General features: G+C 37.3%; 1 long non-coding RNA gene across 1 annotated transcript; it reads right to left on the reverse strand.

The window, feature by feature from the left end:
* Positions 1 to 8,409: 8,409 nt before the first annotated feature.
* On the reverse strand, positions 8,410 to 10,118 carry LOC131934528 (uncharacterized). Its single transcript, XR_009385798.1, has 2 exons — positions 9,918 to 10,118; positions 8,410 to 9,444 (listed from the first exon to the last, which is right to left on the reverse strand). It is a non-coding gene; the product is annotated as an uncharacterized LOC131934528 (long non-coding RNA).
* Between the last annotated feature and the right edge of the window lie 721 nt (positions 10,119 to 10,839).

A 10,839-nucleotide genomic window follows, 5' to 3' on the forward strand; every position in this document is an offset into this window, starting at 1 on the left:
GTGTGACCTGGACAGCGTGTAGTGTTGTGAGTGGAGGTGGTTGCAATAGTGGTGGAGTTGGAATGAGGGTTTCCGATGGGCGGAATTGATATTCATCCCACGGTATTTAAATTTATTTGGATGTAAAAGTTAAGAGATGAGCGGGGAACAGAAATAGATCTAATATAATACAAGGCTTGGTGGGGGATTGTTAAACATTATAACTCAATTGATTGATTTTTAATTAAAAATAATTATAAAATTGATAATAGAACTTTATTTTTAAAGGTTGCATTATTAGCAGAGTTTCTTCCAGGCATCTCTTCGGGGGGCCCCGAAAATTTCAAGTGCCCCCCCCCCTCCCCCCCGAGAAAAAAGTCTGGAAGAAACACTGATTATTAGACACGGTGACCACTAATCCCAGAAGTGTATTTTGAAGTCCCGTGCTCATGTAAAGCCACGTTATTGTAGACTACTATTACGCCCCCCCCCCCCACCACCAAAACCCAAATACAGAACTTAGTCACACACGTAAATGGGCCTACAACATTAAAACCACCGTTGGTACTTTTGTTTCTGTTGGAGTCATTTGTCAGAAGCCACGTCGTCGGGGATTATTTTGTCTGGAGCTGTATTGTCGTTGGTCCTTTCGCTTGAAGAGAGAGCTTATCGGATGCCATGGTTTCGGAAAGTGTGACCGCGAGCTATATCAAGAACCCTTTTATATGAAGCCAAACTGTCGAGGTCCCCGTTTAAGGAAGCAATTTTGGGGCTATTTAATTAAGGGCCAATATGAATTAGTTCATTTGGGATAAATTAACAATAAACGGCACATTATTCAGCATTTTCAAAATATCAATCCATGGATTCAAACAAGTTTGGTATGCGCACAACATATCTCTCATATAAACACAGCTAAACTTAAACACAAACCCTAGCTATTTCTTTAGCTATTGCTAACTTAATATATGTGTTTTAAAAAAATGAAGTCAATATTTGATATTTGCTAGGATGTATCACTAGTCATTTGCGCATGCGCCGTTCTATGTACTTCCGGTATGGATGTATTTGTTCAACCCACGGATCCCCGTCCGTGTGTTTATCCAAAGCAGATAATTGGCCAGGTTTTTTCACCTTAGAGGCTAATTTAGGTTTCAAGTGTATGGTATTGATTGCAAGATTGTGCAAGCATTACGTGTCTGGTGTGACTTATAATTTTATGAAGAAATTCAAGTTGAACGGTTATTATATTCATAATGAAATAAGTATTAAAATAAATAACTGTATCTGGAAAGGATTTGTAAAAATATAACGGAGTTTTGCTAGTTTGCTTATCGCACAATGTCACATGGTGTATTATGGAGTGAGAAATGTGTGATGGTGTTGCGTGTGTGGGCATGTGGTTGTTGTGTGTGAGTGTTTTGATGTACGATGTGTCGATGTGGGGTGTGTCGGTGTGGATAAATTGTGTGTATTTGTGGCTGTTGTGTGGGTATGTAGATGTGTGGTTGGTATGTGGTTGTTGTGTTGACTGTATTGACTGTATTGATGTGTGAAATGTGTGCATTTTGTGTGGGGTATGTGGCTGTTGTTTTGATTATATGAAAGCTGTGTGTGATGTGTGGGTTGTGTGTGGTGTATATGACTGTTGTGTTGATGATATAAATGTTGTGTGTGTGATGTAAGGGTTGTGTGGGAATATGTGGATGTTGTGTTGATTACATGAATGCTGTGTGTGACGTGTGGGTTTTGTGTGGGCCTTGCGAGTACAGCGTATCACCCTGATTATACTAATTATCACTCTTAATTATCTTGATTGGGATATCAGCTTGGCGTGTTATTGCTAGCTTGACGCGCTGTTTTTTACCCCGTGGGGTGGAAGGTTACTCCATGTTAATTATAGGGTGAAAGTCATTAGGCGCTCATTAATTGGGACAGTGGCTGTCAGTTGACAATTATTAGCAGACACAATGGCGTCAAGTTTTTTTTTTCTCTTAAATATCGTCAACATAAGGTGTGGGGTTTTTATGGCTATTAGCTAATGATAACAGGGTTGCCGTTCTATAGCTGTTATCAAATTTATCAGCTATATATCAGCGCATGTAAACAGCCGCTTTTTCCAAGCAGGTAGTATGTGTTGTCAGCTATGTATCAGGTAACGGCAACAAAGTATGGCTGGTATTATTGTGGCCATTATTATCACAGTTGATAAACAACTAATAAATAACCCTTCGAGACTGAATCAACTCTCTCCTATCCGAGTGTTTTTCAGTACGTGGAAACCTCACATACACTAAAGTTATTTTATGTGTGTCCAATTATGAATTGGTAATACTTCATCACTGTGTATTGATCACCATCAATGTGTGTAATTTGGCGATTTACTTGAAGTAATGTAGAGTAAAAATGGTACCTCCTTAGGAATGTATTATATAATGTAAGTTATCAACCTACTAAATCAATTATCTACCAGTCATCTAGAATATCAAGTCGGCAATCGACAATCCTGTAATATATCAATTTTACAATCAATCAACCCTCCAATCTATCAGTTTTACAATCTATCAACCCTCCAACCTATTAATGTTGCAATCACTAAACTCTCCAATTTTTTAAACCCAGCAATCTTTCAATCCCCCAATCTCTCAACTCAACAACCAACCAGCTTCCTATGTACCAACCCCCATACTACCAACAACCCAATCTACAAATCAAGCAAACTATCAACCTACAAAACCACACCCCACCTACCCACAAAACTTCCAACACAGCAAAAATGCCATCCCGCAACCCATATTATTATGCAGGAGAAAACCCATTATGTTTTGGTACATAAGGCATGTCAAACTGGTTTTAAGTGCATCTGTACGACATGTTTATTGCAGGTTTATGATATGTCGTTTGTTGGTGTTGGCGTCACTGGGTGGGTGCCGTCTGCTTCTCGTTCGTGGAGAGTGGTAGAGGTGGTGTAGTGTTGTATTGTGCCATTGTGGAGGGTGGTGGTGGTAGTAGTATATTAGGTCGCTTTTGGACCGCATTTTTGGCGGAGGAGCGGATGGGGAGGAGCAATGACATATAGCAAAATACTCCCACCACCAGGAGGTGGTGGTGGTGGTGAAGGGACAATGACATATAGCAAAATACTACGCCAACTGCCGGAGGAGTCTACGCCAACTGCCGGAGGAGCGGTGGTGGTGGTGGTGGTGGCGGGACAACGAGATATAGTAAAATACTACGCCAACTGGCGTTGACGGAGGAGCGGAGGGTGGGTCACCTTTTGGTGACCTTGTGACGTAATCAGTGACATTATGACGTAATCATTGACCTTGTGACGTAATCATTGACCTAGTTACGTAATTTTAATGTGTTTTTTAATGAGTTTTAATGAATTTTTAAAATTTTAATTAGTTTATTATTAACGAGTTACGTAATTTGATTATTTGTTTACTTTTTTTAATTGTTTAATTTGTTGTTTACTTGTTTAATTTAATTACTTTGTTTATATTGTGTAATTTTTATTAACGAGTTACGTAATTTGATTATTTGTTTACTTTTTAATTATTTTTATTGACGAGTTACGTAATTTGATTATTTGTTTACTTTTTATTATTTTTATTTTGTTTATTTTTAATTTTATTTAATTTTATAATTATTTAAATTATTATTAACTAGTTACGTAATTTGATTTTAATTACTTTTGTTTATTTATTTATTTGATATATTTCTTTTCTTTGTTGTTTAATGTTGTTTATTTATTTGAATGTATGTATGTTTTAAATAAAAGACTAACACTAGCATGTACTAGAACAGTCTTTGTATAGGGACCATTCTCCAACACAACGAACGTTACAAAAATAGAACATCCATTAAAGATAACGATCAGCCACAGCTGTTACGTATCGACCCGCCCGCGAAGTTTTCTCACCGCTGCCCGTTTTAATGGGAATGTATTGATCGCAGCCGCTGGCCCATCACACCTAATTAAATTTTTGTTATGCTTCACCGAGTTTCCCCCGCTCGATTGACAGCTGTGCAACAGCTGTTGTGCGACAGCTGGTGGTGTAATTAGGTTGAGCAACCGGACATTACCTTGTTGGTTTTCTAGTACGCGTATGCTACACGTATACACACACACACACACACACACTAAATTAGAACAAAAGTCTTCTTATATTTTTATTTGTTTATTAACGTTTTTCCAATTCATCAAAGGCTTTTAAAATTTCATCCTGTAAACTTAATAGGCGCTCAAAGCAGACGCGACTCATACTAACACCAGAATTTGTAGGAAAATTGGGCAGACGGAGGGGGAGGGAGGGGGAGGGGGAGAGGGGGAGTGGATTTGATTTTTTAATTAGTTTAATTTTTTAAATTTTAATTTTGTAATTTTAATGTATTATTTTTATTAATTTTTATTAACGAGTTACGTAATTTGCTTATTTGTTTGAAATTCATTTCAATTAATTTGATTTTAATTACTTTGTTTAATTTATTTGATATATTTCTTTTCTTTGTTGTTTAATTTGTTGGTTTGTTTATTTGATTGTATGTATGTTTAATAGTAAACGGAGAGGGGTGAGGGTGGTTTAGACCGATGGTCGGGGATTGAGAGGGATGGTCGGGGTTGAGGGTAGGGGTGTGCTATTGTAGACAAAAGTAGAAAGTTCTTTGTGTCCTGACTTCGATTTAACCACAGCTGTTACTCATTACCGACAGCTGTTACGTATCGATCCGCCCGTGAACCTCCCCTGCACGGCCCGTGGTTGCTTAATAGCGGGTTCACTGAAGCGATCACTGCAGGTAATTAAGCGAAGCCATTAAGTGCGGGCGACAGGGGGACTTAGTGCGTTGGTACGTGAGGTATGCGGGGGTAGACATGTTTTTTTACAAGTCTGGAAAAGTAATTAAGTTTTTTATGACCGTTCCGATTTTCTTTTGATCTGACCACCACACACATACGCGCGCGCGCGCGAAATTCATACTAGGTCGATAAAGGCGGAGAGAACTTATAGGTATACATTATCATGGTGACAACAAAAGCGATCCTTATTTTATTTACATGAAAGCGTGTTTTCCAAAAAGTGTCGCCATGCCGTTGTCATTTTCGCAGCGGGGTTTATTTTAAGTGCACCTCGTGCACGCTTGTTTACATTTTAAAAGTCGTGTCGCGTGTCTTCCCTAATAGAGAATTGAGAGGAAAGACAACTGTTCTAAAATTAGAACAGCCTTGTTTACAGCCACGAGTAGCGTCCCTTGTGAAAAAACTCGCGTCAGAATCCTTAACTAAACATTCAATTTCTTTAACAAGTTAAAAAATAATTTAGGAAGACAAGGGTTAACAACATTAGACGCCACCGTTTTTGTTTCCTGTGACGACAAGGCACAATACACTTTTGTATTTTATCTCTCAAGTAGAGGGGTGGGATATTTTTTTCTTTGTAAGCGTGTTGTAAACAATAGGTAGAGGAAGCGATTACTAGGTAAGAGGGGGGAGAACGTGACGTACATCGCGATATTTGAAAACAGGGCGATGTTTAACCTCAACCAAAAAAGGCAATGAACCTAGAAGGAAGACGAATATATATCTTAGGCTTGCAGCAGATTACCTTCCCATGTTCGCTTTAGTATTACAGTTTTCATCAAACTTCTTTTTGACTTGAACTTCTTTAATTTTTAAGAAAGTTTACTTATACATATTACATTACGTCTAATGACAATTTTTTATTTTTACCACTCAATGTATTTTGTTTTTCTATATCTTACATTGTCATCTTAATTTTTGATCACCTTAGTAAAAATTTGCTTAAGATTATAAAATTCAAGTTTTAAAAAACAACAACGTTATAGTACGTCGTGTCAAATGACACACCGTTTAAAATGTCTACATTTAAAGTTCACCAAAATAATGACGTAAAAACTAAATATGATATGACGTTAGCATACATATCATTCAATCTAATCACTCTAAAGTACAAATCAATAATTTTGATTGATTAAGGGGCTGGGTGAGTTATTTTTATCGCTATTCGCCCTTCCCCTTCCCTTTGTCCGCAACCCCTTTCCCCTTCTCCCATCCAACCTTGCGTCATCACACTAACCTCAATACCAACCGCTAGATAAGCAGACCGTACTACTACCCACACTATACCTATTCCATTTAAGAGACAAAGGCTGTATGACAATCCTACAGACAAATATTTATTCAACTAATATCACAACCCCCTAGAAACCACTCCAACAGACTGGGATACATAACTTGTAGACACCACTCCTCGTTGAATATCTCTTGCACCCTACCTACATCGACAACTTTGTCCGCCGCCCTCGCCCCCGTCCCTAAACACCTGCTTGATAAACAGACCGTACCTCTACCCACACTATTACTTGGACAGACAAAGTAACAGACAAATATTTATCCCCCTTCGTTTACTGTCACAAGTGACAACGTTCCCATCCAACTCCGAAACATCCATGTAACAATTTTGAAACCTGTCTTGTTGAAAACAAAGACCGTCCCACTCTAGTGTAAACGCTACCCCGACCAACTCCGAAACAGAGATGGCCCCCGTTTGAAACCTGCCTCGGTGAAAACAAAATCCTTTCTACTCTAGTATAGAATCGACCCCTAACACTTCCAAAACATCCCTGGACCAACCTTGAAACACCCCTCGGTGAAACCCAAACTCCCCCGACGCTAGTTTAAACTCTTCCCTCATCACTTCAAAAACATCCCTGTACCAACTTTAAAACACGCCTCGGTGAAACCCAAACTCCCCCGACGCTAGTTTAAACTCCACACCAATCGATTCCAAAACATGCCTGTAACAACTTTGAAACCGGCCTCGGTGAAAACAAAAACCATCCCACCGTAGTATAGACTCAGCCCCTAACACTTCCAAAATATGCCTGTACTAACTTTGAAACCACCCTCGGTGAAAACTTCACCGACCCTAGTATGGACTCTACACCTACCGATTCCAAAACACGCATGTTCCGAGTTCAAAACCAACCTTCACCGACACTAGTATGAACTCGGCTACCAACAATTCCAAAACATGCATGTTCCGAATTCAAAACCAACCTTCACCGACACTAGTATGAACTCGGCTACCAACAATTCCCAAACATGCATGTACCAACTTTCCAACCTGCCTCAGTGCTAACAAAATTCCCCGACCCTAGTATGAACTCGACTGCCAACAATTCCTAAACATCCATGTACCAACTTTGTAACCTGCCTCGGTGAAAACTTCACCGACCTTAGTTTAACTCTCCCTAACAATTCCAATGATGCATGTACGAACTTTGTAACCTGCCTCGGTGAAAACACCCCCGTCCCTAGTATGAACTCTAGACCTACCGATTCCAAAACATGCATGTTCCGAGTTCAAAACCAACCTTCACCGACACTAGTATGAACTCTAGACCTACCGATTCCACAACATACATGTTCCGAGTTCAAAACCAACCTTCACCGACACTAGTATGAACTCTAGACCTACCGATTCCACAACATACATGTTCCGAGTTCAAAACCAACCTTCACCGACCCTAGTATGAACACGGCCCCTAACAATTCCAAGGATGCATGTACCAACTTTACAACCTGCCTCAGTGTTAGCAAAACTCCCCGACCCTAGTATGAACTCTACCCCTGTCCATTCCTAAACATGCATGTCCCAACTTTGTAACCTGCCTCGGTGAAAACCTCACCGACCCTAGTATGGACTCTCTACCTATCAATTCTAAAACATGAATGTACCAACTTCGAAACATCCCTCTGTGTTAACAAAACTCCCCCGACCCTACTATAGACTCGACCCCTAACAATTCCAAAACATGCATGGTCTAGCTTCGAACCTGCCTCGGTGAAAACGTCACCGACTCGTGTATAAAATCTGTCCCAACCAACTCCAAACCTTCCCTAGGCACCCGAATAAAAATAACTCACCCAGCCCCTTAATCAATCAAAATTATTGATTTGTACTTTAGAGTGATTAGATTGAATGATATGTATGCTAACGTCATATCATATTTAGTTTTTACGTCATTATTTTGGTGAACTTTAAATGTAGACATTTTAAACGGTGTGTCATTTGACACGACGTACTATAACGTTGTTGTTTTTTAAAACTTGAATTTTATAATCTTAACTCTTTACAATTCTCAGGTTTTGTAGAAAAATATTGGAGTACACTGGTCCCAATTGTAAAATGTCCACTAGACATTATTAAACAAGGAAAGTATATAGTGTTATGCACCATTCTTTAGGTAATTGAATAGAGAATCAGCAGAGATTTAAAAATCCAATGTAGCAGGTAGGGCCTGGAGGGCACAATTAATTAATTAATTAATTAAATTTGATTTTACTTTTTTAAAAACAATTACATGAAAAACACCAAGAACAAAAAAAATAAGCCAAGTCATATAATGAAACAAAGTAATGTTTATTGGATAGATAAATCATTTCTGCATTTAAAAAAGGTGATGTGATGCATTTAGGACAAGAACTAAAAAAAATATACAATAAACAATAACATGACCTGTGCAAGGGGAAATAAGTAAAAAAATTATAAAAAAGTAATCTGCAAAGAAATTAATATAAAATAGGATAAGGCTATTGATAACAAAATAAAAACAACAAGATTCAAGAAGATTCATGAAATTATAACAAACAGTTACTCTTTTTGTGAATACAGATATGTATCACAAGTGCGATACTTAGTGCTGACCCCCCCCCCCCCATATTTATTACTTACAATCCTGAATACTAATTGCTTGATCAACATACAACTGTGTATAATTACCTCCTACCTATATTCTGCTGTTTACCTTTACTGAACCATTAGCTGTCTTAAAGCTTGACATCACAGACTGTTTTATTATCCCGCCACTCAACTGTTACAATGTCACCCTCGCTAAACCATAGCATGTCACCTCTTTTTGAAACTTTTTCAAAAGACCTATCTTTTAGGGCAATAAGAATACCTTTCCTATTTTTATAATTGTGCTACAAACACCAATTTCACATTTAAAAGATCTTTAAATAGTTTAAGTTTAGTGTACAAGTTGTTAAAAAATAAAAGATATACCGCACGCAAGACTGATTGTGACAATATGGTTACTACATCATAAGATAAGCAAGAGGTGGAAGTCTGTGGTGTCTTGTCTTCAAACATCAGCAAACCTAAAAAAAGAACTCATCTATAGATCTATAGTTAAATTTTACCACCTTTTGGAAATAGGTCTTGTAAGTCCACAGTGTGCTGCATAATGCTTGGTATACATAACAATTGTCTTCACCATATCCACTGTAAAGTACAGCTTGACGAAATGACACAGGGCTCCCCTAGCAGCTCTTTTAGTTAAAATGTCCCCATTGACTAAGATGTGTTCTGTGTTTCTTAGCAGGTTGGAATTTAGGATCTGGAGGTCCACCATCTACATCAGGATGCTGTCTTGGGTCTGAAATCAAAACATAAAATATATGTTGACTTGGCTAGATGATTTATTATAAATATAGGCCTAACGCTAATACTTAGAATATAAAATAGTGTAGGCCTAATAGCTATAAAAACAAGAGAATATTGAAATACTTAAAATATATATTAGAAACTAAGCAACTATAGCTAGTTAACAGTGAATACAAAGCAGAAATATTTAGACAAAGCTACAAGATGCTAGAGCATACACTGTAAACAGCTCCTTAGCAACCATTTTTTTTTATTTACTGGTGTGAATGGTGCATTTTATTTTAATTTTATTTAATATTTTATAAATAATATAAATACTTCATATTATATCGATATTTTCAGAAGAGGCTGGTGTAATTAATATGAGTGTTTGTTATAATGATTAATTTCATGGTGGGGCAAATCGGGCAATTTAATTAAAAATGTTCAGTCTTAACATTGAAAAAAAAAAAGTTGTCAACTCACCGATGACAGTCCCTATGTTGTGTAGAGTGATTAACTGAGATATTTCCCAAATCATCGTTTGAATCTTCAAATTCTGTTTCCACAATATCTTCATCAGACGATTCATCACAAAAACTCATATCACTTGCGGTGTTAAACATTTTATTTTCATTTAATTCGAAGAGTCTGTCTGAAATCGACTTCACTAAAAATCCAAAATGGCGTAAGCAAGGCATGCTCGGTTCAAGTGTTTTCTTTCGCTTTTTTCATAATAAGAAAATAAGTTTCGCATTTTATGTGTGCTTTTTATAAAAGCTAAAACAATTAGGAAAATAATGCAATTTAAAAAAAATAAAAAAGCTTAGTTATTATTATTAAAAAATACACATTTCTGCGTCGATCTTATAAGAACGATAGCTAAGGGAGATAATTGAAAAGAGTTAAGCAAATTTTTACTAAGGTGATCAAAAATTAAGATGACAATGTAAGATATAGAAAAACAAAATACATTGAGTGGTAAAAATAAAAAATTGTCATTAGACGTAATGTAATATGTATAAGTAAACTTTCTTAAAAATTAAAGAAGTTCAAGTCAAAAAGAAGTTTGATGAAAACTGTAATACTAAAGCGAACATGGGAAGGTAATCTGCTGCAAGCCTAAGATATATATTCGTCTTCCTTCTAGGTTCATTGCCTTTTTTGGTTGAGGTTAAACATCGCCCTGTTTTCAAATATCGCGATGTACGTCACGTTCTCCCCCCTCTTACCTAGTAATCGCTTCCTCTACCTATTGTTTACAACACGCTTACAAAGAAAAAAATATCCCACCCCTCTACTTGAGAGATAAAATACAAAAGTGTATTGTGCCTTGTCGTCACAGGAAACAAAAACGGTGGCGTCTAATGTTGTTAACCCTTGTCTTCCTAAATTATTTTTTAACTTG

Source organism: Physella acuta, unplaced genomic scaffold (genome assembly GCF_028476545.2).
Source record: "Physella acuta isolate Inbredline_101_S28 unplaced genomic scaffold, ASM2847654v3 ptg000109l, whole genome shotgun sequence".
Classification (NCBI taxonomy): domain Eukaryota; kingdom Metazoa; phylum Mollusca; class Gastropoda; family Physidae; genus Physella; species Physella acuta.